General features: G+C 32.4%; 2 long non-coding RNA genes across 5 annotated transcripts; one reads left to right on the forward strand and one right to left on the reverse strand.

The window, feature by feature from the left end:
- Positions 1-3,008: 3,008 nt before the first annotated feature.
- On the reverse strand, positions 3,009-4,126 carry LOC130697752 (uncharacterized). Its single transcript, XR_009002983.2, has 3 exons — positions 3,994-4,126; positions 3,471-3,935; positions 3,009-3,401 (listed from the first exon to the last, which is right to left on the reverse strand). It is a non-coding gene; the product is annotated as an uncharacterized LOC130697752 (long non-coding RNA).
- A 169-nt stretch (positions 4,127-4,295) lies between these two features.
- LOC130697751 (uncharacterized) lies at positions 4,296-5,904 on the forward strand. Of its 4 annotated transcripts, none has more exons than XR_009002982.1 (5): positions 4,296-4,478; positions 4,542-4,725; positions 4,794-4,995; positions 5,054-5,518; positions 5,588-5,904. It is a non-coding gene; the product is annotated as an uncharacterized LOC130697751 (long non-coding RNA). The 4 variants fall into 4 exon arrangements; XR_009002981.1 differs by having other exon boundaries at positions 4,296-4,454; positions 4,507-4,725; XR_009421118.1 differs by having other exon boundaries at positions 4,296-4,454; positions 4,512-4,725.
- Positions 5,905-6,372: the final 468 nt, after the last annotated feature.

Raw genomic sequence — 6,372 nt, forward strand, 5'->3', positions numbered from 1 at the left:
ATATACGTGCATTCAATGTGAATATAGTGTTATAGAATCAGTTTCATGATCTACATTCAAACAGTATCAAATATACGTGTATTCAATGTGAATATAGTGTGATACAGTGAGTTTCAATATCTACATTCAAACAGCATAAAATATACGTGTATTCAATGTGAATATAGTGTGATACAGTCAGTTTCAATATCTACATTCAAACAGCATCAAATATACGTGTATTCAATGTGAATATAGTGTGATACAGTGAGTTTCAATATCTACATTCAAACAGCATCAAATATACGTGTATTCAATGTGAATATAGTGTTATAGAATCAGTTTCATGATCTACATTCAAACAGTATCAAATATACGTGTATTCAATGTGAATATAGTGTTATAGAATCAGTTTCATGATCTACATTCAAACAGTATCAAATATACGTGTATTCAATGTGAATATAGTGTTATAGTGAGTTTCAATATCTACATTCAAACAGCATCAAATATACGTGTATTCAATGTGAATATAGTGTTATAGAATCAGTTTCATGATCTACATTTAAACAGTATCAAATATACGTGTATTCAATGTGAATATAGTGTTATAGAATCAGTTTCATATCTACATTCAAACAGCATCAAATATACGTGTATTCAATGTGAATATAGTATGATACAGTGAGTTTCAATATCTACATTCAAACAGCATCAAATATACGTGTATTCAATGTGAATATAGTGTTATAGAATCAGTTTCATGATCTACATTTAAACAGTATCAAATATACGTGTATTCAATGTGAATATAGTGTGATACAGTGAGTTTCAATATCTACATTCAAACAGCATCAAATATACGTGTATTCAATGTGAATATAGTGTGATACAGTGAGTTTCAATATCTACATTCAAACAGCATCAAATATACGTGTATTCAATGTGAATATAGTGTTATAGAATCAGTTTCATGATCTACATTCAAACAGTATCAAATATACGTGTATTCAATGTGAATATAGTGTGATACAGTGAGTTTCAATATCTACATTCAAACAGCATCAAATATACGTGTATTCAATGTGAATATAGTGTTATAGAATCAGTTTCATGATCTACATTCAAACAGTATCAAATATACGTGTATTCAATGTGAATATAGTGTGATACAGTGAGTTTCAATATCTACATTCAAACAGCATCAAATATACGTGTATTCAATGTGAATATAGTGTGATACAGTGAGTTTCAATATCTACATTCAAACAGCATCAAATATACGTGTATTCAATGTGAATATAGTGTTATAGAATCAGTTTCAATGATCTACATTCAAACAGCATCAAATATACGTGTATTCAATGTGAATATAGTGTTATAGAATCAGTTTCATGATCTACATTCAAACAGTATCAAATATACGTGTATTCAATGTGAATATAGTGTGATACAGTGAGTTTCAATATCTACATTCAAACAGCATCAAATATACGTGTATTCAATGTGAATATAGTGTTGATACAATGAGTTTCAATATCTACATTCAAACAGCATCAAATATACGTGTATTCAATGTGAATATAGTGTTATAGAATCAGTTTCAATATCTACATTCAAACAGCATCAAATATACGTGTATTCAATGTGAATATAGTGTTATAGAATCAGTTTCATGATCTACATTTAAACAGTATCAAATATACGTGTATTCAATGTGAATATAGTGTGATACAGTGAGTTTCAATATCTACATTAAAACAGCATCAAATATGCGTGTATTCAATGTGAATATAGTGTTCAAACAGCATCAAATATACGTGTATTCAATGCGAATATAGTGTTATACAGTGAGTTTCAATAACAACATTAAAAAAGCATCAAATATACGTGTATTCAATGTGAATATAGTGTGATACAGTGAGTTTCAATATCTACATTCAAACAGCAGCAAATATACGTGTATTCAATGTGAATATAGTGTTATAGAATCAGGGAGGTCGGAGAAAAAGGCCCAGACGAAAAAGGCCCAGACGAAAAAGGCCCGCGAAAAAGGCCCAGAAGAAAAAGGCCCATACGAAAAAGGCCCACTTTTTTCCAAATTCAAAAGTGGGCCTTTTTCTCCATTGGACTGGGCCTTTTTCTCCGATCAATTTCCATTTTCTTACAAACTTTATGTTTGTTTCGAAAATTGTATTTCCCACCTTCTATTCCGTGGAATTTGGAATGTACAAAAGTTGCTGAAACCGTGATCTTCTTTAAGGTTTGCAGAGATCAAACAATGTTAGCGTTTGTGCGCTAGTTAATCTTTGATTATTTATTCGGTTGCAATCTAATTTCGGATTATATTAGTATTTATATATTGCTAATATCCCGTTTAATAAAGTTCATTTTTCACAATTTTTGTTTATTGAACTACCATCGCTTTTTTAAATATAATACAAAAAATAAATGGTTTTCGCACTTAGCCTTGTTCTGTCCACCCTCTTTCATTATTCCCCCAATCCCCAGTCCATCTCCCATATAGCTTCTTTTTGTCGATACTTATGCCATAGGTAAAGACCACTGATTCGTTGGGAATACGGAAACTGAATGAGTTCCGCGGGGCTTTTGTGGTTGCTGGGAACAAAAATATATGTTACCACGAAGACTAGTTTATTATCATTAACATTTGATAAATAATGTTTATAGGAATAATATTACAAACTTAAATTATCGTCTGAGGCAAGGACCAAAACAAAGATTATGTAATTCAATATTGATTCTAATACCATTTATTCCTTATACATTTTCAATTCTTTTAACACTTACAAAGAGCCCAATAAATATATTAAAATCATAACCTACTGCTATAAATGATTCTGTTCGTTCTTCGTGTCCTGTTTTCACCTTTTGCACATTTTCAAGCAGCTATTGATTACCTAATTACACATCACATAATACATTGAGATATAAGGAAGCTTTACACTTTACGTTAACAAAGCTACTAATAATGACAAATCAATTTTCTACCATGACGGACTATTTTTTAAAATGAGAGTCTGTTATTAGTGAAGACACTAAACCTTTTTAAATGAATCTAAGATATTTTTTCTTCAAATTTTCCACGATCATGGAAGGCATGCCAGTGTATTTTTCTATAAAACTATCACGACATGGCTGCACATGAAAGAACAAGAGTTTAGCTCATCCATGAGTCAGTATCAGTCTTTCATACGGTAAATTTGCCTTTTTTCTTTAGTTTATTCACTTTATGTTCTTTCTTTTCAGTTTTATTTTTCTTAATGTTGGCTTTTCTCTTTTTCTGTTGTTATTCCTTTCTCTTTTCCTTTTCTTCGATTCGTTCAGCGCAATTTATGTTACTTTCTGATTTGATCTCGTTCATTAATTGATTTGGCAAGCAATTCCACATAGTCTTTTACCTATTGCAATACAGAAAGGTTAAAAGTTTTGAAGATCTTACAAATATTTTTGTCAAATTGAAAGTTTACCTGAAAACCTTCAGCTATTTGCAGAGCACCATTTCATGCCTGTTTCTATTCAATGCTTCTTGCATTCTCAGCTTCAGCTTGGCCTACCAAGATATTCATTTTTGGTTTAAGTTTTATTTTCTTTCATTTTAATCGTTGCCACTTCTGGATATAAAGTGGTCTTTTTCAGAATGGGTGAGGAATTAGATAGTTCTCCAAAATCAAATTTGCTGGAAACTAGGCAGCCTTCACTGTTAAAAATTGGTGTTGCCAGTGTACTTGCTAGTCTTGGTTGAGGAATTTCTGTTTTAACAAACTCTGAAAGACCAGAGGTTGATGACACAGATACTGCCTTGGTGGCTCGAGCATGTTTGGCAATTCAGGACCTCTTCTTCTTACTTTTTCTTTTTAATTTCTTCTTCATTCCCTCTAACTTCCGTTTAAATTGGATTTTCGTTGCCTTATCAGACAATTCCAGCTTTTCCTCTGAAAATCAATGGAATAAACTGGCCGGTCTTCCTTAAATGTAAATGTTAACACATACCTGTTAAGTGTGAGGCGTTCATTCAGTTTATGTTCTTTCTTCTCAGTTTTCTTTTTCTTAATGTTGGCTTTTCTCGTTTTCTGTTGTTATTCCTTTCTCTTTTCCTATTCTTCGATGCGTTCAGCCAACTTCTAGTGTATCTACAGTTGACGATCTCAATAGCAATAAGGTTGGTGTTGAACAAGAAGATTGTCTAGCAGCTAACACCTCACACTTAACAGGTATGTGTTGATCTTTACGTTCAAGGAAGACTGACCAGCTTATTCCATCCATTTTCAGGGAAAAGGCTGGATTCTGATAGGACAATGAAAACCAAACTTAAAAGGAGTTAGAAAAATTGCAGAAGAAGAAATTAAAAAAGAAAAATAACAAGAAGTGGTCCTGAATTGCCAAACTTGCACAAGCCACCGAGGCAGCATCAGTGTCATCAACCTCTGATCCGACAGAGTTTGTCAAAACAGGTATTCCTGAACCAAGACCAACAAGTACACTGCTAACACAAATTTTCAACAGTGAAGGCTGTCTAGTATTCAACAAATTTGATTTAGGAGAACTATCTTATCCCTCACCCATTCTGAACAAGACCACTTTAGATTCAAAAGTGGCAACGATAAAAAAAAAAACTCAAAGCCAAAGTGAAAATCTTGGATGGCCAAACTGAAGTTGAATGCGATAAGTATTGAAGAGAAACAGGCGTGAAAAGGTGCTCTGCAAAGAGCAGAAGGTTTTCAGGTAAACTTTCAATTTGACAAACATATTTTTAAGATTTTAAATAATTTAACCTTTCTGTATTGCAATAGGTGAAAAACAATGTGGAATTGCTTGCTAAATCTATTAAGAAACAAGATGAAATCAAATCAAATTGTAAAAGAAGTTGGCTGAACGCATCGAAGAATAGGAAAAGAGAAAGGAATAACAACAGAAAACGAGAAAAGCAAACACTAAGAAAAAGAAAACTGAAAATAAAGAACATAAACCGAATGAACACCTCACACTTAACAGGTATGTGTTAACATTTACATTTAAGGAAGACCGGCCAGTTTATTCCATTGATTTTCAGGGAAAAAGCTGGAATTGTCTGATAAGACAACGAAAATCAAACTTAAACGGAAGTTAGAGGGAATGAACAAGAAATTAAAAAGGAAAAGTAAGAAGAAGAGGTCCTGAATTGCCAAACATGCTCGAGCCACCAAGGCAGCATCTGTGTCATCAACCTCTGGTCTTTCAGAGTTTGTTAAAACAGAAATTCCTGAAGCAAGACTAGCAAGTACACTGGCAACACCAATTTTTAACAGTGGAGGCTGCCTAGTTTCCGGCAAATTTGACTTTGGAGAACTATCTAATTCCTCACCCATTCTGAATAAGACCACTTTAGATCCAGAAGTGGCAACGATTAAAATGAAAGAAAATAAAACTTAAACCAAAAATGAAAATCTTGGTAGGCCAAGCTGAAGTTGAAAATGCAACAAGTATTGAAGAGAAACAGGCACGAAATGGTGCTCTGCAAATAGCTGAAGGTTTTCAGGTAAACTTTCAATTTGACAAAAATATTTGTAAGATCTTGAAAACTTTTAACCTTTCTGTATTGCAATAGGTAAAAGACTATGTGGAATTGCTTGCCAAACCGAATAATGAACGAGATCAAATCAAATCAGAGAGTAACAAAAATTGCGCTGAACGAATCGAAGAAAAGGAAAAGAGAAGGGAATAACAACAGAAAAGGAGAAAAGCCAACATTAAGAAAAAGAAAACTGAAAAGAAAGAACATAAAGTGAATAAACTAAAGAAAAAAGGCAAATTTATCGCATGAAAAACTGATACTGACTGATGGATCAGCTAAACTTGTGTTCTTTCATGTGCAGCCATGTCGTGATAGTTTTTTAGAAAAATACACTGATATGCCTTCCATGATCGTGGAAAATTTGAAGAAAAAAAATCTTAGATTCAATTTAAAAGGTTTAGTGTCTTCAGTAATAAGAGACTCTCATAAAAAAAAATCCGTCGTAGTAGAAAATTGATTTGTCATTATTAGTAGCTTTGCTAACGTAAAGTGTAAAGCTTCCTTATATCTCAATGTAGTATGTCATGTGTAATTAGGTAATCAATAGCTGCTTGAAAATGTACAAAAGGTGAAAACAGGACACGAAGAACGAACAAAATCATTTATAGCAGTAGGTTATGATTTTAATATATTTATTGGGCTCTTTGTAATTGTTAAAAGAATTGAAAATGTATAAAGAATAAATGGTATTAGAATCAATATTGGATTACAATAGTCTTTGTTTTGGTCCTTGCTTCAGACGATAGTTCAAGTTTGTACTATTATTCCTATAAACATTATTTATCAAATGTTAATAATAATAAACTAGTCTTCGTGGT

This window comes from Daphnia carinata, chromosome 6, assembly GCF_022539665.2.
Source record: "Daphnia carinata strain CSIRO-1 chromosome 6, CSIRO_AGI_Dcar_HiC_V3, whole genome shotgun sequence".
NCBI lineage: Eukaryota > Metazoa > Arthropoda > Branchiopoda > Diplostraca > Daphniidae > Daphnia > Daphnia carinata.